Source organism: Haliotis rufescens, unplaced genomic scaffold (genome assembly GCF_023055435.1).
Source record: "Haliotis rufescens isolate VD_foot unplaced genomic scaffold, xgHalRufe1.0.p SCAF_65, whole genome shotgun sequence".
NCBI classification, from domain to species: Eukaryota; Metazoa; Mollusca; class Gastropoda; order Lepetellida; family Haliotidae; genus Haliotis; species Haliotis rufescens.
The window spans coordinates 623051-646937 of record NW_025964356.1 but is presented as its reverse complement, the minus strand read 5'-3'; the positions used below and the strand labels follow the sequence as shown (position 1 = coordinate 646937).

Sequence of the window (23887 nt, the reverse complement as noted above, 5' to 3'; positions counted from 1 at the left end):
ACAGTTACTTGATCAAGGTCAAAGCTGTCTTAGAGTCAACAACACTGATTGCTTTATATGGTTGATAATCTTCTTCATATTCAAAAGTTTCTGATCAATGCTTGACATTTCGGCAGAACTTGTACCATCAGCCGCTGAAAACCCAAAGGTGAGTTTGTTAATACTTTTACGATCTTATCTGACAGGACCTTTAGTGCATGATAAAGGCAGTTTTATACTTAGAACCTTCATGTAGGGACATTTTAAGAAACTGTTTGCAGGTTAAATTCTAGATTAGGAAGTGTCATGGTGATCTCCCTTGTTCCCTTGATAATGTTAGGCGAGGCATTCTCGCGATCTCGACCTTTTGGAAACAAGCTAAATATGCCCAAAGTGCGAGAATGCGAGAACGCGAGATTTGGCAAATATGCCGCGCTCTCGTGTTTTGGTACAAAGCACCTTTTGTCAAAAGTCGAAAACGCGAGAATACGACATTTGGACATGATATAAAATCTTGCAATGTCGACTTGTCAAATCATGCCACAAAAACACGAAATCATTACAACGCGACTTTTCATTTTCTCCCGTTCTAGACGATGTCCGTGCGCATGCGCAATATAATATGGTCAAGGCGCATGCGCACGTTAGTAGTCCTGTTGTCCTGCTTGCTTCACGCAAGTAGCATTTAGCAAACAAGTCCTCTCCCATTGTTTCAGTTCCATGTGTACTTTAGATTTAAACCCCGAACCTGCTGAAAATAAGAATTTGTGTACATGGATTTACAATGATAGTGAAAACATTAAAGTGTCTGGAAGCTTGATAGAAGAATGGGTATATAATTCTTAAAGCCAGATCAACAGTATTGGAGCTATTCCCGGCTACATAGTCAGTTATAGAAATAATCACAGGCCAGTGAGTTTCTCTATGAGGTAATATTATACACGGCTAACATATTCATTAAAACAAAATTCTCACAGACCAATTTGTAGCATTCGGCTAAAAATCAATGAAATTCTAACTACAATCTTCAGAAAAGAGAAACGCAATACGGATATTTTTAGCGATAAAAGCAAATTAGCGGACCAAGAGGTGCAAAATGAATAGGTGTTATAGTGTCAGTGACAAATTTCCCGGAACTGTGACAAATTTCCCGGAACAAAATGATCACAAGAAGGACATGCAAACCAATAGTAGGGAAACACGTTCGATTGGGAAAAACGCATCCATTGCATTAACAAAAGGGCCATGGAGCTTCACGTACTGCACGTGCAGCAGCACTATGAACGGTGTTAAAGTGCAGCCATTTTGATTGCCTGGCATCTGCGGCAATCGAACAGTGAGGCAATCGAACAGTGAGGCAATCGAACAGTGACATTTCAACAACATGCCAAGATTAACAGAAGTGCAAAGAAACAACGTCATAGGCCGCTTGCAGACAGGGGAATCCCGATCAGCTGTAGCCAGGGTTTTCAATGTAGCGCCCAGCACCATCACAAGGCTATGGGATCGGTTTCAACAGCATGGGCCATTACGTGATCGGCCAAGGTCGGGACGACCAAGAGTAACCATCCCCGCCCAAGATCGCTACATCAGACTGCGCCACCTACGTGGAAGGACGACCACAGCCACCTCAACCGCATCCCATATACCCGGACTGTGCAGAATCCCCGACTAGACCGAACGAAACCGTTTAAGAGAAGCAGGTCTACGAGCAAGACGTCCTGTTCGACGCGTCATATTGAGTCGACAACATCGTCAACAACGACTGCATTGGTGTCGTCAACAGAATGTATGGCCTCAACTGCGATGGAAAGATGTCTGGTTCAGCGACGAATATAGATTTCTCCTCCGTCGAGGGGGTGGAAGAGCACGGGTCTCGGGGAGAACGTTACGCCGGAAACTGCGTACAGGAAGTGGACAGGTTTGGTGGGGGTAGCGTTATAAAGTGGGCGGCTATCTCTCATCATGGCAGGACAGGTTTGGTCCATATCAAGTGCAACCTTACGACTTAATGATACATCAACGAAATTCTCCTACCACACGTCCTCCCAATTGCAGCCAACGGCGACGGTCGACCGCATACAGCACGGATCACAAGAGCCTGTCTACACAACAACAACGTTGATGTTCTCCCCTGGCCCTCCAGATCCCCGGATTTGAACCCGATAGAGCACCTGTGGGATGAATTGGATAGACGGCTACCATTCCCCTGGATATGATTCGCATACTCGTCTGACCGATATCGATTCAAATGGGGGTCCTACGCGTTATTAATGATAGCTGACCTTCACCTTAAACTTTTCCTATGTACCGATAACTGAGATGACTACAATCACCAAGTGTTCTCTCCACAACATTTTGGCTCAATACCTTGTACGGTTCCTCATATATATGTATTTTCCTATCTCACACAAATCTGGCTTTGCGTTGTTGTTTTTGAAGAGTATATTGAACTATTACAGCTTTAACATCCACATGCTAGGCATGCTTATACCGGCTTAACACCGCTTTGCTGAAGAGTATTAATATTTCAGTTATATGACGGCTTGTCAGCTTGAAATGGGAGAAACCCACCATCAAAGGTTTCTGGCACGCCCAAGGGACACACCAGTACACAGCCATCAAACGGCAGACCCGACCGTGCTATAACTGAAATATAAATACTCTTCAAAGCGGTGTTAAGTTGTATTACCAGTATAAGGATGCCTGGTATATGTGGATGTTAATGACGTAATAAATTAATAGAGATTGATTGATTTTTTAAAAACATTGGAGTCGGTTGCACATATCAAAAGCAGAAATAAGGCTATTCAGCACACATTATTACAAACGAAAAAGAAATATACTTTATGTTCATTACATTTATTACAGTCAGCAATATTTCACATCAGGTTAAATGGCATTATATACTCAACAACAAAAGTTCCTGTGACACCAAAATATTTGTGTATTTTTCAAACAATTAACGTTTGGCTTTCAATATTGTAATGTATGTTTCATGTATGGAATCAAGGCACAAAAACGCAACTGCTACAGAAAAGCATGCATTCCATGCAAAAGTTGACTTTTATGCAAGCCCTATGCATTTCACTACCCAAGAATGGGCATAAAAACATGTGCGTTAACAGGATTCCATATGCATTGTTTAGCATCGTGCTGACAACAACCACTCAGAAAAAACCCAAAATAACACAATTATACAACATTACGAAATGCCACGCCTGTCCGAAAATGAGCGTCTGCGATCCATTGGTATGCTTGAAGCAGGATCGAGTCAACGTGATGTTGCAAGACAATTTAACGTCCACAGAAACGCCACTTGGTGTTCATGACAACGTTGGCAACAGATGAATGCAGTAAGAGACCATCCTCGGAGTGGCAGGCCACGCGTAACCAATCAAAAATTGACAAGACAACTGGATTCGAACAACACACCTACGAAATCGATTCCAGCCAGCAACAGTGACTACAAGAAGCATCCCTAACCTTCGACGAATATCTTCACAAAGAGGACATTGTCGCCTCAGATGTGCAGGGATTGTCGCCAGAAGACCATCCAGACGTCCCATTTAGACAGGAAACCACCGTCAGACAGTGGTGCAGACAGCGTCTACGCTGGACGGTCATGCAGTGGGGACAAGTTCTATTTACTGACGAGTCTCGTTTTCACCTCAGCCACAGCGATGGACGGATTCGAGTGTACCGACGTCAAGGTGACATTACATCAATCATTGTGTCATGGCAGAAGATCGGTTTGGGGGTGGCAGCGTTATGATATGGGGTGGGATAACGGCAAGACAGAGGACCTGTTTGATAGAGGTAGAGGGAAATTTCAATAGATAGCGCTACCGCAACGAGATCATCGGTCCTGTTGTTCTACCCGTCGTCATGGCCCAGGCATTACCTTTCAACATGACAATGCCTCATATTGCTCGACTTGTTCAGGATTCTCTTCAACAAAACAATGTAAATGTCATCCCCTGGCCGTCTCGCTCCCCTGATCTCTCACCAATCGAGCACATGTGGGATGAGATGGATCGGCGCCTTCCACGTCAACCACGTGTTCCACAGACACTCCAGGAACATGCTCCAGCTGATATGGACAGATATCCCACAGGACTTTGTGCGACGCCTGGTCCATTCCATGAGACGAAGATGTGTTGCTTGCATCGCAACCAGAGGTGGACTAACACGCTATTGATTTGTAAATCGACATTTTGGCATGTTCATGTTTTTTATGAAATCACACATTTTCTGAAGTCAGTATGGCAAATTAAACCATTTGAACACGTACAGGGGTCTTTCATCTGTTGCAAACCAAAATTGTTTCAGATTTGGTAAAAAACATAACTTTGCATTAAATCTTATTCAACGTCACAGGAACTTTTGTTGTTCAGTATATTACAAAAGATATAATAGTGTCGAGAGTTCTCCTTTGTTTCACAAAGACAAGCAGTATGGTGAGCTGAATACAGACACTGTTCCTACAGGGTCCTAACATCAATGAATTTAACATTATTCCACACTATAATTGAATTCCGTCATAGTAGCATTCAAATGACCTTTTTACACATGTTCAGAGGTGTCCCATTTGAAGTTCTGTGATGAATGTTCGAGTTAGGGATTGCACGTATGTGCAATCACACTGATGCCTAAAGTCATGAAAATGACTGACCCGTGAAGATCCGGGGTAGAATAGATCTTCAGCAACCCATGCTTGCCGTAAAAGGCGACTATGCTTGTCGTAAAAGGCGACAAACGGGATCGGGTGGTCAGGCTCGCTGACTTGGTTGATGCATGTCATCGATCCCAATTGCGTGGATCGATGCTCATGATGTCAATCACTGGATTGTCTGGTCCAGACTCGATTATTTACAGACCGCCGTCATATAGCTGGAATATTGCTGAGTGCGGCGTTAAACAACAAACCAACCAACCAACATGAAAATGACTAACTACTTGGTGACAACTATCATGTATTACAAGTCAAAAACATTGAAAAGAATATGTATAATAGGCTACATTTCCATGATGGACAATCTTTTCTGGCAAAGCAAACCTTATGTATAATTACACACGAAGTAACCATTCCACATATTTATCCGCAAAATAAAACAATATGACTGAGAAAGATCAACTGTGTCTTAAAACTGCTATGGGATGGCTTTATATAATAAAGTCAGAGACAAAATGCATGCTTTTCACATAGTGTGTTTGGGCGACCAGTTCCAGCATTGAGGATGACATCTACCCCTACAAAAGACATCCCAAAAGCAAACATGATAAACGAGCACATGATGTGACAGTCGGGATGCACTTTATATTTTACATCTTATATTTTTCTAATCGAACTATTTAAGACATCTGTGTACAGTTACTGTCGAGGGGTGCAATCTACATGCACCATGCGTGTTCAGTTTGGTTACGTGTGTGGACTATTTCATCAAGTAAAGAAAGTAGGAACACACATATTAACAATATTTCTACATTCAAAAGAAGTTTAGGGTTAAAGGAAGTTTTCTGATAATTCTTGTAAGTATGTCTTTTTAAGCCAGATAGGGTCAGAATATCCCCTTTTGGGTTATCATTTGGACGACAGACATCACATTATTATGGGACATGTAATCATAGCACTAACCTTTGGATTTTTTTTCTTTTCATGGATTTGAAGCATGAACTATGTCAGACTAAACTGACAAACCGCCTTGCAAAACTCATTGTGCCATCTCATGTACCACTTGCATGTGTTTAGCATGAGTGTCATTCAATGCATGCCACATTTAACAATAAAAGGGCTACTTGACCATCATATCTGGCGGAACTGTGGTCATTTGGCAGAGACAATGTTCACAGATGAGTCACACTTTTCGCTCCAGTTCAATGATGGCAGTGCTTGTGTTTATTGTCGTCAAGGAGAGATTTGCTGATGTCAACGTGCTCAACGTCTACCATGTGGAGGAGTAAGTATGGTTGTGTGGGCAGGAATATCCAAGAACCACAGAACCCCTCTGTACGTCGTCAACAAAATTTTTACTGGTAAGCATTATCGCAATGAGATTGTTCAACCTCTGGTAATACCACTTCCCGAGCGGATTGAACCAGGAGCTTGGTTCCAGGACGACAATGCAAGATCTTATCGTGCCAGGGTCGTGACCAACTTCCTGCAGCAGCAGAATGTTCAGCACATGGATTGGTCTGCATATTCACCCGACTTGTCACATATTAACCATGCGTGGGATAAACTAGCGAGGCGAAGGAAAAAGAATAATGTAAGGCGGAATGTTTTGTAGTCAGGTGGGAGTGGAAAAAAAATATTGATATATTTTGTATCGCCTAAAGTAGCTAATATGGTGTCGTGTAAAACATGAGACAAGCTTATTTTAGCCGAATGCTGCAAATTGGTCTGTGAGAGCTTTGCTTTAATGAATATACTAGCCGTGTATAATACTACATGAACCTCATGGAGAAACTACTGGCCAGTGATTATTTCTATAACTGACGGTGTAGCCACGAATAGCTGCAATACTGCTGTTGCAACTTTAAGCAATAATTTCTCACTCTCTGATATCTTTTACCCAGCTTCTGGACACTTTAATGGTTTCAATATCATTGGACATTCTTTTGTTAAAGTACATCGGACTTTGTGTATGTAAATTACATAGCATTTAGAAGCTACGTCCTACTTTTGCTAAATGCTAATTGGAAAATGAAGAGTATGAAAGAAGCATGACTAGTAATGTTCGCATGCGCCTTGACCTTATGATATTACACATGAGCACAAACAGCATCTAAAACGTGAGAACACGAGATAATGAATTGTTGCATTCTCGCGACTTCGTGTTATGGAGACTTAAACTGACAAAATCAACATTGCGAGATTTTACATCATGTCCAAAATTGCGTTGTCAACTTTTGAAGAAAAAAAAAGAATGCAAAATCGCGAGAAAGCGAGACTTAGGCCAAACCTCGCGTACTTGCAATCGGGTGCAGGCTAAAACGGCACCTCAGCAAAACGTCACCGATTTCTCTGGCGAAAACGGCACCGCATTTGGCGAAAACGGCTACTATGTGTCGGGCGAAAACGGCACCTCTATTTTTAATAACGATAACAACGATTTTTGTGGTAATATATGGGTCATTCTAAAAAAAAGTGAGATTTTTAGTCCAAGTTGAATAACAATTAAAATATTTATTTTAGATATGTTTAAACACAAGTGTTTTTCGTAGAACATACCATGGTGTCTGAAAGTTAAGTTCCAGTAATTCTTATTATGTATTTTATATTTAATTAAAACTGCTTAATTGCGGTTAAATTTAGCTGAAGGGTGTGTCCGTAACCCTAAGTTTGCACATCAACATTGTTTAATGTTGCTAAAAATAAAAAATATTATGTAAAAAATGTTTATATATTGTACATTACCTTTCTAACTCATGGAATAAAATTATCTTTTAAAGATACACACTTTTATTTATATTGGTTTTTGGTAAGAAACACTTGTACATAAAAAAGTGTCTGTCCGACATGATTTGTGTTGAACTTATATTGTTACAGAAAATTTAATTATTGTTAACATGGTAACAGGACAGACATATTTTTCCTATTCAGTGTTAATTAAATATCATAATTAGGACATCATTGATTATTAAGGTGTCATTTTGCTTAACATTGTTATTCAGAAGTTACTTTGTGCACTGAGTCAATAAAAAAGGTATTTTACAAAAGACAATTTAAATGTTTTTGCTTAGTTGAAATTCTGACATTTTTTGAGAATGACCCATATATGGTTTATTTACATGGTATTTGATGTATAGAGTACATCTGAAGCCGTAATGTGAATTTCAGATAGGTTTGTACTCTCATTTCTTCAGCATCTTCTGACTGGAAACTGACATCAAAGTTACCGATCACCTCTTCAATGACGGTAGCTACGCATATCACACAGCGGAAAGGGAAGTCAGTCCGGCAAATTTCTCATAGAAAGTCCGGTTCCACATACACGATGGGTCCACCGGTCACAGTTATCACATGATACAGCATGTTGATTTTTTTCTGACATTCTTCTCGCATGCAACACATCGAAAGCCATTGTGAATAATTGTGATCTTACAGCACCATGTTAGGCCTCTAAAATACAGTTTCAGTTTAAATTGAGTAAAGATACTTAAAACTTCCAAGCGTATAGTGAATAAAAGTCGGTGAGTAAATTGGAGTAGGGGGCTAATTTCTTATTTGTTTTATTTCACAATTATTTGTGTTTGTAAGAGACGATGTGAGTTTAATTTCTGATATCTTTCGTCAAAGCATGTTATGTTTTCACCATAAGTTGAGTTGCGTATAAGCTAAGTTGGATTATAGTTGGAGCAGAGGCTAATTTCTAATGTAAATTTGTTTTAACATCTCACAATTATTGGCCTTTGCAAGTTATAATGTAAGTTTAATATCATTTATTTGACCAAGGTAAAAAAAATAAGGTGCCGTTTTCGCTCGAGTCGAGGTGCCGTTTTCGCTTGAGTCGAGGTGCCGTTTTCGCCAATCGGTGCCGTTTTCGCCCGGTGACGTTTTGCTGAGGTGCCGTTTTCATTTTTGGCATATTTAGCTTGTTTCCAAAGATCGAAATCGCGAGAATATCCCTTACAGTATTTAAGACTTGACTGGCACTTTGTGTGAGTTCATTGGAGTATGAACCTTCATCGAGGGATAGCCAAACTGTATGAACATTGGACCTTACGAAGTTGCGACAGCCCGTCTTAATACATTTACATTAAGTACAAAATGTCAAAATGGCCGAGGCGATAAACGTGACGAGTGAGATATCGGAAGTTGTTAATGAACCTGTGGCGTTTTAGTCATCATTGATCAATTGGCAGATCTTTGAAAGGTGATTAAAAATGTGTCAAAAAGAGACTAAGGTAAATTCATAGATTGACATAGACTGTCACTGTCAGCCAAACAGGGATTGAGTCGGTACTATGATAGTTTGGATCTCCATTTCTTCGTTTTGTTCACTAGAATGGGTCGTAGCAAGGATATTCGTGAATGATCATGCAGTCACACTCTCTGACCATTCTCAATGTATACTAAAACGCTGAGTTCAAGATTAAAGGGTCTAAAGGATAAGATTCCAAGGGGTCCCACAACAACATATGGAAGTAGTCCATCAGTGTTAACATAATTTCAAGTACACGGTCTCGTGGAAAACATATGAACGTCAAACTGTGTCGTCTCGTCCAATGGAAAAGCACTATATCGTGTAAACTTCAAATTAAAAAGATATTCCATATAGTCTAATAGTGACGACATCAGTTTGTGATGTTATGACGTCACGCACAGTAATGCATTATCTGAAGAGTGAGCTAAAAGCATTCGCCAATAAAATGACTGATTTAATAATTTATGTTTGCATAAATTCATTTAGACATAAAATAGGCAATAATTCACAAAACATATCTCCTAAATCAATCAATATCTTCATTATGCAAAAGGTGATGATGCCAACAATGTTCAGCATGTTTAACTTGTCACATCAAAGTCCAGATGCCCGAAAGTTCTTTCTTGTAACATCGAGCTTTTCCATATTTGAACATAGTCAAGAGTGGATCAGGATGGTCTCGTATCTGCTGTAAGCATTCTCTTGTACGAGTTGCAAAGTCATTTTGTTCCTGAGCAGGAGATGTTGATAGATTCTGAAAAGACAGCATTTACTCTTATATTTATGTCTTTTAATTCGAAGACGATCATGTATGTAGATTCTTCAGCAGAAATTGTCACCTTGCAATTGTTACCCTTTATTTGGTCAAGGTATTGAAAGGTATTTGTGTGAATGCAAATACAAGAGAGGTAAAAGTATTTACAGCTCAAAGTTTGGTACGGATATAAAATAAATTGTTGCACAAAAATCAATCGCTGAAATAAGGAACCGACTATTTGATATTCTTAGTGGGCCCCAGGGATTTATTGAAAAATATAAATCGTCCCAGAAAATGCTTGTAAGAAATTGTAATTATACTTCAGACTGCTGAAATAAAAAGAAATAAAATAATAATAATTTGTCTGCCACAAAAAACATATTGTTGCAAAATATTGCTTTGGAAAAAACCAACATATTTAGACTCATTGTTTTAATAAAAAAGATAACTGGTTTTGCAGTCGTAGCTGAAAAAATATAGACTGCACACAAAATCCCACACTTCCAGTAACGCCATAACTCACTAGTGCACATGTTCATATTCAGCTGGTTGACTGCAACATGTTTTCCTTTTCATTTTATATCTGACAATCAATGTGGCTTTCCAAGACTTAATTCCGTTCAATATCTATGTTGATATGTACTAAAACGTGATACATATTTTATCTCCATTGTGTTCGTTTAATGTAGTGTCAAAATCAAATGGCTCCAAATAAAACAAGCATGAAATACTCACATCCCCCGTGAATATGACATGTCGGGTGTGTGCAATGCATTAGCGCCTGTGAACTATGTTCACTGGGCCTTTTTGTAAAGAAATATAGTACGTTTTTTTAAGATCTGCTCAGGAAACGAGGACTACCTCCATTTTCAGTCTAAATCAAAGTTGTTGCCATGGAAACTCGAAAAATAACTTTTTTTGTAAATCCCAAACTATCAAAAGGCACCAGTTCACCACTAGACCTATCTATGTGCCAAGTATGACGAACAAATATGGTACGGTTTTCAAGATCTGCTCCGGAAACGAGGACTACCGCCATTTTCAGTCTAAATCAAAGTTGTTGCCATGGTAACTCGAAAAATAACTTTTTAAAATCCCAAACTATCAAAAGGCACCAGTTCACCACTAGATCTATCTATGTGCCAAGTTTGGTGAAGAAATATGGTATGGTTTTCAAGATCTGCTCTGGAAACGAAATGTGACGGACGGACGGCACCCATTCCAATATCACCCTTCCACTTTGTGGCGGGGGATAATAATACAATATGTAGCTATTTTCAATCGAAAAACATTTTATTGGAGCAATCGTGACCACAACTAGATAGCAGCCATTTCATTTTGACACTACCGGTACATTACACAAACTCAATATGTAATTAAACAAAAGAGAAACAAGTTTGTTCCTCCAGTTTCCAACATGCATTTATCCCCTAAAAACTGACACTGGCTATACTGCACCTATTAACCAAACATACTTCCAACTTTTCTTTGCTTGGAACATCAGTTTCTGATACATGTACAGACATCAAGAGAATTAATCACAACTGACTGTATACAGTGAAGACAGTATACATGTGAAAACATGACATCATATGTGCACATTGGGGGCAAGCAGGTTACCTTTAGCCTGCAGAAATGTTTTAGCATAAGGCGCTGTAAAGAGGGTGGGTGATTTCAAACAGTCAGGTGCTTCATTAAACAAGGGCCAATTGAAGAAATATTTTGCACATTTATTCCTGAAAACAATATACACATTAGATTTATCGGCAAATAAAAATGCCATGATGAATCATGAACCATTTCAGTAAACTTATTATCCAAACATTAAACAGACAAACCCTTAATTTTCAAGATAATTATGTCAGTTGCAGAAATATGAACATTCGGCTTAATCTAACGTGTCATGTTATAAAATTTCCAGGAAACAATTAATAACTTATATATACTCTTCAAAAAAAGAAACTTGACACTGACTTTCAAAATGTAATATAATGCGATTGTTTCAAAATAGGACACAGAAACCATAATTGAAACACTGTTTGAAGATCAATTTACAAAATGTTCAAAACATTAATCGTGTCACCTAGACAGACACACGTACACGATACAGTTAATGTCACAGGGGTACAGAAAATGCCAGTATCGGTTGTGCCCACCACGTGCATCAATCACCGCTTGACACCGACGACCCATAGATGCAATCAAGTTGTCAATAACACGCTGTTGGATGTGCTGCCATTCATGCTGAAGTGCATCAAGAAGCGCCAGAAGTGTTTGGGGCGGTTGATTCATTCTGCGAACGCGTCGATCCAACTCTTACCACAGATGCTCAATCGGGGACAAATCTGGTGACCGGGCTGGCCAAGGTAATGTCTGGATGTTGTTGTGCTGTAAGAAGTCCTGACAAACACGTGCAATATGCGGTTGAGCATTGTCCTGCTGGAACTGTCCGCCATGAACGTTGACGTGAGGAAGAACGTAAGGCTGTAGGATCAAGTCTCTGTAACACACACCTGTCAATGCACCTGCCACATGCACGAGAGTCCTACCACCGTGATGAATTCCGGCCGATACCATGACCCTCCCGCCGCCAAATGGGACAACCTGCTGCACACAGTTGGGGGCGTAACGTTCACCCCGACGTCTGTAGACACGTGCGCGCCCATCAGCACGTGTGAGTAGGAAACGGGACTCGTCAGTAAACAGTACATTTCTCCACCTTGCACGAGCCCATCTAACTCTCTGTTGGCACCAAAGCAGACGGTCCGCCAGATGACATGGGGTCAATACTTGACGTCAAACAGGGCTTCGTGCAAAAAGTCCAGCCTCCCTCAGTCTGTTGCGTACCGTTTGATCTGATATTCTGCCTACCTCAGGGATCTGTGTGGTTGTAGACGTGGCTGTGGTAGTGCGGTCTCGGAGGTGTCGCAGCCGGATGTATATCATAAATGCCATACTTTGACTCATTAAAAGTCATATTTGCTATAGTTTGACAATTCTATGTCAACACGTAGTTCTCGCGATCACGCGACCATGTGCGCGGGAGCCTTGACGGTGACTGGTCAGACTGGTTCCATGTGAAAAATAATAACCGGCAATAGCGATCAGCTGCTTCGCTTAGGCAGTGCCGTAGCCAGCCAGGGGGCAGTTGCCCCCTAGAATTTTCATAGAAAACAGTTTTATTTGAATCAAGTTGGGACAAGTGATACTTGTACAAATATTTGCCCCCCCTGTCAAAAAAAGTTAACTACGGCATTGTTAGGGGTATTATTATTTAAAATATGTTTAGTGAAAGCTGCAACTAAATTAACAAGATATTGAGATATATTATTCCTGATAAAAAAATAGTTTCAGATACAATTTTTGCCGATCCTTGCAATAAAATCCTGCAAAGCTATATCATTGGGTGTGTCTTGACCGAATCACTGGTAGATTCCAAGAAAACGTGTGTACAGCTGATTGCTGTTTCCGGCTTAGTTTCTGAGAAAATACAAAAGGTAATCTTAATCCCTGGATGTAAAACAATGCCTAGCAGAACAAAAAATACAATTTAAACGGTAAATAAACATGTCTGGTGATTTTTTATCTCAAATTTCGAATTTGTACTGACTAAGTTTCTCATCACCCATTCGTTTACCGGAATTCGCTGAAGGGGTAGATCTACGGTGTATTTATTTTCTGCGCTTGACATTCCAATTTTTTTTCTCCAAAATACTGACTTCGCTAGAGGGGGGTGAGCATTATACATGGGTGCGCACTATACTCAACAAAATACGGTAATAGTATGTCCACAAATTGTCTATTGTATATGACAACAGTATTATACAATAATATTGACAGTAGTAGGTGACCTTGCCTAGGTGAACACTACCAAGCTGACTGTTGTTCATTTCCCGATGAACTTTAGTATGTCACGTGATTACGTTGTCAATTGAGTGGGGCATACAGGACTAATTTGGGGGATTCCTCAATGTCTAAAAATAACATAAAAATCATTTGGGAAAACTGAGCATGACATGGATTCAGGCTATGAATGATGCAGGCTTTGAGGCCAGACAGATCATGTTTATGTTGGGTCCATTCAAAGCTATAAAAGAGAACACTCAACTTACCAAAAGAAATCACTGAGCTCCCTACTGTCATGTGCCAAAATCCAACCACGCCGCCTCAAGTAATCCCCATCATCAGCAGCCGTAGTATGACTCAAACACACACCAAAAGTTCACAGAACGTTAATCATGAAGCTATATCATGAAATTTGCTAATGTGAGGCACTGTCTTCATCAGCTGATGAACATCAACAAATACAACTTCAATCCTTAATTAAATACCGTATTCGACGTAATAAGCGCCCTGCTCTAATAAGCGCCCATTGCGATATTTGCTAATATATTGGCTAGTGAACAATCCCAATTAGTATCCCTTCCAATTGATCAATGTGCACAAGACTTATTTATTCGCGTATAATACACACTCGTGTGTTATACGCACCCTTAATCATGGGAATTTAATTCTGGAAAAATATATCTGTCGTACATAAACATTTCAGGCTGTCAGCATAAACCACGAAATTGATCTTTCAACTCTGTTTTTTTTCACCAAAATAATATTCTAATAAGAGCCCCCTATTCCTAATGTTGAGAGCGCCCTGGGCGCTTATTACGTCGAATACGGTAATTGTAATGGTTAGGATGTTTATTTTAAATTCCTGGTTTTGAATGTTTATGTTTCATTTTTGATCATGTGCCGATTTTGTCAACCTTATTTAAAGGAGCACTTATCTCTGGCTTCTTCTCGGCTGGCTAACACTGTCCTCAAGGGCTCACTAGCTGCTGTGAGTCTATTTCCTCACTAAAGCAACTGAGCGTGACAAGAGTCTGGGCAATATTTGGTTTACTCATTTTTGAACACTGATTGGTTACGTGTGATCTAAGAAGATTTCGACAAAGGGCGCATGTTAATTAATTTCTTCAGCCTAAACAAACAGATGTTGTTATTTGGAAATACCCCTGATGGTTATAGTTTAATAATTAAAAAAGGTATCCCTGCAGTGAAAGCATTTTTGAATTTCGTATTTCGTGGATAATATGATTACTACTGCCTTGTTGTCATCCATGTTTTCTGGTATAACCCTACACTTGATGCTCAGTTAATGAATGTATTACAGGTATAATTAGTGGTAGCACCACTCAGATTACTCGATAAAGGTTCCCATTTGGCATTTCTTGAGTCTGGGGTAATTATTCAATCTAAATCCAGGTTTGATGTGAGGTGAAATGTGTGTTACGTAATATGCATTTGGCAGCTCAGCAACAGATGAATGAATGATTTGTAAATCAATGGATTATTCCTCGCCATCAAAGAATCAACAGAAAATATGTTGATTAATTAATTACTGTTATCTTGCACAGTGGATATGTTAAAAGTAAGTGTTTACATGTGTAGGTTTCCTAAAGCAGGCAGAATACACTAATATCATGGTGTGAAGTGCCAATGTAAAAACAACATACTTTGTTCAAAGGTTAACCGTTATACGCTCATTGTTATCAAACTCAATGGATTCTGAAAATAGTTGTCACGTGGGCCTTCTCAGTTGACCTTTGAGACTTGACCTACATGAAACAACTGAAACAAACTAAGTGATCAGTTGGGAAATGAACACAGGTTATAATATCCCAAAACGCTATATATATTTTAAAGTATTTGATTGTTACAGAGACATGTGACATCGAATAAGTTTATTTGTACAGCTGCAGACGTATGGGATATTGTTCCTTTATGTGGATATTCAAGGATACATTCCTCGAACAAGGTAGATGCCTAAAATTATAAATATAACTTTGGTAGGTTGCAATTATGATATTTGAATTTTGTTTTCATTCATTTGTTTTAGCATTGAACAGAATCATTCTTGTTCCTTTACGTCTTGGTTGGGAATTTCTTTGATGCTTAAAAGGGCTTAAAAACATAACAATAGATTAATTATGCTGGGATTAGAAGCCAAACAATATAGAAATGTACTTTCAATCCTGAACATTTTCAGTTACTTGGTGATGATATCAAACATAAAAGATGTTTGGAATTCGTTATCATAGTAATGCATATGGACATATTTTCCAGTCAATTTGAATAATAACTGAATATTAAGGCATTTAATAAATTACCTAAGTGAAAATGTTACACATTTTGACTGTCATAAATATACACACGATAAAATAAGCAATGCTCAAATGAAACATTTACTTTGTGTTGCAAGTCAAAAAAGTGTAAACGAAAATCGCAAAATTACCAAGCAAGTGACTTATCAAAACTTCGTCACCATTACCGATGCTACCCACAACGATACCTACATTTCCTTATTATTGCCCAAACTGAATTTCATTTTGTTGATCAATGTGACCATACGCCCTTATACTGTCAATAAAAGTGACAAAGTGACACATTTATTCACTTATTTGACAATTCATAAATAGGAATTTGTAATTGCATGCATCTTCTTAATCTCTACCATACATAGTAACCAATACTCTTTATAATTTAGGTTTTATGGTTGATTTAGACTTGGCTTATGGAAATATGACTAAAGTTGTTATGAAAGGTATATGAAATATACGCTTATTTATTTAGTGCAGTTAAGCTATTGTATTTGCACATTTTATTGGACTATTATGTACTTTGCATGTGAATATCCATGTTTGTAATTTACATAATGTCAAATGAACATTGCTTTGTGAAGTAACAAGTCCAACCTAGTATATTAATGCTGTATTATGAAGTAAATGTGCTAGCTTAAGGAAATTTAAAAGCCATATACTCAATGAAATTCTTTCTGTAACAGTCAATCTAATGTTTGTACATAAGAAACAAGAATAAATAATCAAGAATCAAGTTTGAAATTCATGTTGTAATCAACACACATACGTGGGTACTGGTACCCAATTTACATAAGATGACTTCCTATTTATATAGTTGAGTTACAATGTAATTACCAACTAGATAAACTGAACAGCTAGTCAATAGTGTGACTACACTACCAAGTACTAGAGAAAAGACAAATGTTCTCTCTAGCACACAATAGGAAGAAGTGATGATTTATTTCCCCCTTTGCACAAGCAAGAGCTTTCTGGCATGCACAAGAGAAGCAACTCTGCACCTTTTAATGACAAGGCCCCCAGTGCCTTAACTTATCCTAGATTTAGATGCAAAAAAGTACTGAAATAATCATTGGTGGTGGATACTGAGGGTTAACCCACCAACAAAATTTGGGACTGGCAACTTTTGACAAGGGCTGGTAAGGTTTTCAATTAGCTAGTTCTGTGGTCTTGGGGAAATTTATTTTACGTCTTCAACCCAGCTTTATCAATATAATTTATCCTCTTTGTATATAATTTTTGTTATTAAAATGTAGAAAATACAAGCCAGTATCAAGGGGTCAAAACTGGTGAATACCAGCAATGTGTTCGATGAATACATCTCAGGGGTAGTGACTCGCCATCTTCCCGAGACAAGGGAGTTACAAATCCACTTTCCACCCTTGCTGAACTAGGCTGGAATTTTGTGGCTCGATTGTAGTGCCACCTGTGGCTATTTCGAGTTATGTCCCTTATGGACCAATCAGATTCCATCTCTGATATTACGAGCATTTGTTTCAAACAAAATGGTACCCGGTCAAGACGATCTGATCGACAATCAAGATCTATAGAGTTTTAAAACAAGTCTTACCTCATGAAGTGCATCAAATTACTTGAGCAGCTTGATTAACAACATGAAAGGTTTAGCAAATATCTGTTGGTGCCCAGTTGACTGTACACATGATTTGCAAATCCTGAAGTTCCATCTGAGCATTGATAAATGAAGAGCCCTGACAGGGCAGAGTGTCCGTTCCTGCTGATCTTCCCATCAGATGGTCAATGAAATCAGACGAATGATAAACATTCAATCCGGTTGACCTTGAAGAGGATTTTTGACGATGAAGACTCATCTGAGACCAAGGTGCGCAGCACCATGATCCTTGTGAAATTCAGTGCACGGATTTCACGTACACGGGCCACAGTGGCTAAAAAAATATTTTATGAGTAATGTTCTTCATAGGTTCGTATGGAAGCCATGTTGATATCGCAAAGGACAATTTTCAATTCCCAGGAAGACAAAATTTCTACTTCCAATCTTCGAGTTTGAAGTAGGCAGAGCTCTAGAATGGTTGAAACTTTAGTGTCACAATTGAGAGCCAGCACAGTTGATGCCAAATAGGTGTCAAAAGTACTACCCCTGAGGTGAAGAGTATGCATGTTGATAGATAGTTGAGGAAATCAGCAAACTGTTAAGACCAAGCAGGCAGTGAAGGAGAGATGTAGTGGTTGGCACAGTTTTTTTCGAACAAAGTCCACTTATCATCATAAAGTTGTCTCGTAGAAGATGGATGAGCAAACGAGACTGCTCGGGAAACAAATGCTGAACAATCCTCAGGGATTTCTGATACATACCAGATGTGTAGACAGAATTCATCAGGGGTGTGAGGGTGAAGAAGGAAGTCGGAAAACAGGAGTGTCTAGCAGGGTGGTAAACCAAGTCAGTTGTAGTGAATCTTTCCTAGGTTGAGAGTTAGAAGTGCTGCCGGAGGGCATGTGTAGACATCCAGACCCTCCCATGGTATGGAAATCTCATTGTGTGTCCAAGCCAGTGGATGAACTCAGGCACTGCCAAATGATGTGAAACAACTTCTGTCTGTGACATGGATAGGGGACAAGAGGCATCTAAGACATTGCTAAGACGCTGATGGCATTGGAATGTGATGCACTAAAACTGTGTCCTGGAACGTGTCAACAAGATGAAAGAGGCAGAATTGGATCCCCGGTGGTTGATCTGCTATACCACTGTGGTATTGTCTATCTTGATCATGAGGCAGGAAGGAGCTACATTGAGTGAAATATCGAAAGATAACTAGCTCAAACTAAGATTGTTGTTATCACAGATGAGGTTGTGATCTCACCAAATTTATGCTGCATACACATTTCGAAAATGGATACACCTGCCCTGATGAGAGGCATCCTCTAAAAGGTCGTGTGTGACAGTAAACGTTGTGTTGGAGATGCTGATGCAGACATTCGTCAGCAACCAGGCAAGGAATGGGTGTGATTGCAGTGGAAGAGGAAGTGATGGTTTGACTGCTGTTGAGGGATGTACATCTGGAATGGTTGAAGTTGGAGGTGACTGTGCATCATGAGTACCTGTGCAAAAGTGAGATGTGAGAAGCTCCTGCTAATAGTGAGAAGAGTGGTGTTGACACAAAGCAAGCAGTGGGAGAATGACTGCCCTAATGGACATCAGGTGTTAGGATTTGGGATGGAATCAAGTTGGACTTTGCCTCATAGACTAGCCTGCCCTGACAGTGCAGAAGGCACAAAGTGAAGTACAGCTGTGGTCCAAGTACATCCTTTCTGTTTCTGTAAACAATCGTCCAGGTGTGCTTTGAATCTGATCTCCCTCAAGTGGAGGAAGTAAAACCTGAGGTACTTGAGGTGTAACGGATGTATGGACCCATGCAGATAGGCATCTTGTAAACTGATGGTGCGGAAAATTATGGAGTTGACTGTTGGAATGTGGCGGATGTTCCAGGTACAGCAAGTTGAAGACACGCATATTGTATATCATGCAGACTTTTGTTGAGCCCTTCTTCAGCATGGAGAATATTGGTGAAAAGCCATGAATGATGGTGCATGGGTAGGGGCTGCGGTTTCATTAACCCTCATTAACCCAGGAAGGAGGTGACAAATTGATGGCCCAAGATGCCCCAGTTGGACCCAAACTGCTGTATTCTCCTATCTACCGAGGTGGGTGTCACCTGAATGACAGGGGGTAGACAGTCCCAGTCATGCAGTACAAGAGCGTCAGTACTGTTGTCCCTGGTTCAGTCCTCTACCACAGGACTGGTCAAAGCGGGGTCATCTTAGAGGAGGAGTGAAATGAGCTCTGGGAAGATGGAAGACCTCAGTCTGTGGCAGGATAGGGACAAAAGTCTTTGCTCGACTGCGCATACTGTGCTCATACCATGCAAATCACAGGCCCCAGCGGGACGTCTGCGCCATAAGAGTGGAAAGATGAGCCTGAGTTGTCGCAGAATGAGATGTCAAATGCACCTGAGGTAGAGAAACTTGCCCGATTTGGGGTGAGGGACACACCAAGGGTGTCATGTATATAATGCACTGTAAACAAAGGAAAACGATGTGTCTCTCTCTACTGTGACAGTACAGCCTGGCCTAAAGCCTGAATAATGATATGCATAGACAACGCTGGTGGAATCAGGGTAGTTGTTTGTGTCATTTTAGATAACAATGAAATCCACATTTTTTTTATGTAAATATGTACTTTGTGTAACTATTTAACACGTTTTAAGATGTTGTTATTAAATAGATCTGAAGGTTTGCCTAAAAGTTAATTCTATTCACATGTGTTATGATTCAGAGAAGGCTTACTGTTTTGTTTTTATTACATTCTATTTCCTTGACTCAACAGGACAGGTACAGACATGTAGAATTCTTTGTACAGTAGTCTGTAATAAAGAACACATATTCACATTGTATCTTATGTGGTCAATGAGTGTAAAATTTTGCAAGCAATTCCACAACTATAATAACTTTGGTTCTGGTTCATATTCTTACACTGCCATCTTCAGAATTTGATTTGCAGCTGCCAGAATGTCCTTACACCTACTAATATTCACCTCGCACTTGCAGTCACAGACTTGCACTTAATAGCACACAAGTATCTCTTCATATTTCCTGTTATCTGCAGCACCCTTGTCACCTAATTTGTACCAATTCATGATCATAATAGTTAGGTTTATGCTTTACCAACCAAATATTTCACCAACCTGTCTGAGGGTTAAATCACTGGCATTACACCAGTAGTCAACATTTGACATCTGTTGGTATGAAAATGGATCTATTGACATCAGTTGTGTCATCGGGTCATATATGATGATCATCTGCAAAAAATAAATGCAAGATAATTATGTCAAAAATAGTTCAACAACATCATACTCTACTGACCAAACTCCACATGGGTACAATGTGTGAAGCCCATTTCTGGTGTCCCCCGCCGTGATATTGCTGGAATATTGCTAAAAGCGGCGTAAAACCATACTCACTCATTCTACTGCCCAAAGACACAAGATGAGTTGTGAATGTACAGGTCACTCGATGTGCTTGATGGGTTGCACACATCGTGGTAAACACATGTGTCATGGAAAATAAACCTTGACCCCACAGATCATGTTTCAGTCAATTGTATCCCCAATTAGTACAATGGCAAAAAAAGAGAAGGATTTTAAGTCTTGATATCAGCATAGCATGTGAGGACTTAATTGCTTACCGAAAGTAAAGGCATAAAAAAGATCAGTTACAGTGTTAACTGTCTCTTGGGAGTTATCTTCCCATAGCTGATGGCAAAGTCAATCTGCAGTACACTCATATACATGTATAACATTCAAAAGAAGTTTAGGGTTAAAGGAAGTTTTCTGATAATTCTTGTAAGTATGTCTTTTTAAGCCAGATAGGGTCAGAATATCACCCTTTGGGTTATCATTTTGACGACAGACATCACATTATTATGGGACATGTAATCATAGCAATACCCTTTGGATTTTTTTTCTTTTCATGGATTTAAGGCATGAACTATGTCAGACTAAACTGACAAACCGCCTTGCAAAACTCATTGTGCCATCTCATGTACCACTTGCATGTGTTTAGCATGAGTGTCATTCAATGCATGCCACATTTAACAATAAAAGGGCTACTTGACCATCATATCTGGCGGAACTGTGGTCAGTTGGCAGAGACAATGTTCACAGATGAGTCACACTTTTCGCTACAGTTCAATGATGGCAGTGCTTGTGTTTATTGTCGTCAAGGAGAGATTTGCTGATGTCAACGTGCTCAACGTCTACCATGTGGAGGAGTAAGTATGGTTGTGTGGGCAGGGATATCCAAGAACCACAGAACCCCTCTGTACGTCGTCAACAAAAATTTTACTGGTAAGCATTATCGCAATGAGATTGTTCAACCTCTGGTAATACCACTTCTGGAGCGGATTGAACCAGGAGTTTGGTTCCAGGACGACAATGCAAGATCTTATCGTGCCAGGGTCGTGACCAACTTCCTGCAGCAGCAGAATGTTCAGCACATGGATTGGTCTGCATATTCACCCGACTTGTCACACATTAACCATGCGTGGGATGAACTAGCGAGGCGAGTTCGATCACATCACGTCCCTGCTGTCAACCTCCAGCACCTGACTCAGGGGTTAGTCACAGAATGACAAGTGATCCCCTAACGTTATTTCCAACGCCTGGTGAACAGCATGCGCCAACGTTGTCAAGAATGTGTGAATGCTAGTGTCTAATCAGAATTTTTTTTTCTGTTTTCTGTTCTTGAGACAACAAAGAATTGTTTGTCATAAGTCGTCACTATTTTAGCTCATAAGCTAATATTTATATGCAAGAATGTTTTTGACTCTTAATTTCTTTTGAGCAGTAAATGTTTTTAAGATGCATGAATATTAACGGAAAATAGTAACTGTGCTTCCTATAAAGGCCGTGATTCACAATTTGCATGTGTGTGTTCATGCACGGAACAGACGTTGGGTGTTTGTGTGTTTGTTTGGAGCAATGAGACTCAAACTTGTGATAGTTTTATGTGAACAATGATTATTGAGCTATCAAGTGCTCAGAAAAACACTCTTGTTTAACTGTAAGTGATGCTTACGTAATGCCACTGCTTGCTGAAAATGAAACATCTACGTGTTGTAAATTTGATGCAAGCAGGAATGGCACAAAACAAAGTGCCAGACATTTTAATGGTCATCAGGACACAGTCTATATGCTTGATTCTGATTGGTTAAAAAGAGATTTCCTCTTTTCTATGGAAACCCCTTTTAAATATATTCAGCCCTCTCACACTACAATATATATTGATCGCCTACCTATTGATCCATAAAAAAATGGATGCCAATCACCGATAAGAATTGCGTACATATCAATATTTCTCTATTTGAGGCTGGGCCTCAAATACAAGCCAGGTCTCTAAAACATTCTTGGTCAATGGCTCTCGTGAAATTAATAGATGACCCAGTGTCTCATAGAGGAAATATGGTAGTTTGATATCAATCTCATTAAAATCAGATCTTAGTTCTCGCTATCGCCAAACAAAGATCTGAGGTCATCCCATTACGGGTCACGTCAGAACAACCTTTCGCGAAATTTGAACGACCACTGAAATGACTAACAAGAAGTTGACATCATTAGAAAGCAGCTTTCTCAAGTTTTACGGCACTCATTTCAACCAGGCAACTTCCATTTCAGAGTACGCTTGAAAAATATGTTGACACAGTTTCAATTAAATTTTGAAAACTGAACACACGAACATTCTGGAATGTCTAATATATGGTTGAGATTGTATGGAAATGCTTCCCACGCACTGTGCAACGCCTCCTCCGTTCAAATGTTAAGATGCAAGAGATAGACGATAATTTTGACGGAATCAGACGTACAGGCCGTAACTGTCGTTCGGAATAACCCAAAACGACAATGAAAGTAAAGTATAACATTATAAAAAAGTGTTAAAATTTTTTTTTTTTCATGACATGTTGTTATCAAACCTATATGTGATCGATATTCATTACCATCTCCATCAACCAGTACCGTAGGGATTTGGCAGGAAGGGTTTTGAAAGTCCATCAGAAAACACTCCTCCCTTCAAAAGGCCACAAAAACAATATCCTGACATCACTAAAATCGCAGCACAGGCACTTGATCATAACTTTTAAACCTCCAGTGACTTCAACCTTTTGTTCTCCAGTCAGGTAAAATCTCATAAATAGAGAAGTTTTAATATCCCAGGGATTTTATATGCTATCCTAAGCACCTTTGCTATATAATATCTTGTAATATCCCGGGTATTTTATTAATACAACTTCCATTTAGATTGTAACATATGAATGTTTCTTGCTAGAAATTTATGTTGCATTTGAACACAATGTAATGATATGTAAAATCAAATGACAAATTTGTTTCTGTAGCCCAGTGAGGGTAGGCGCTGACTAAAATACAATGCCAGCAGCAGATATTTTACGCCCGTTTCCTCAGGTTTATGGAAAGTATGTTTGTAATAAATAAATGTTGATAAATTTTATTTAAGTTTCTTTTTTCGGTTGGATAAAACACTTC

At 39.4% G+C, this 23887-nt stretch overlaps 1 pseudogene; it reads right to left on the bottom strand.

The window, feature by feature from the left end:
- Nucleotides 1–9431: 9431 nt before the first annotated feature.
- Nucleotides 9432–23887, bottom strand: part of LOC124129326 — a 246727-nt pseudogene continuing 232271 nt past the window's right edge.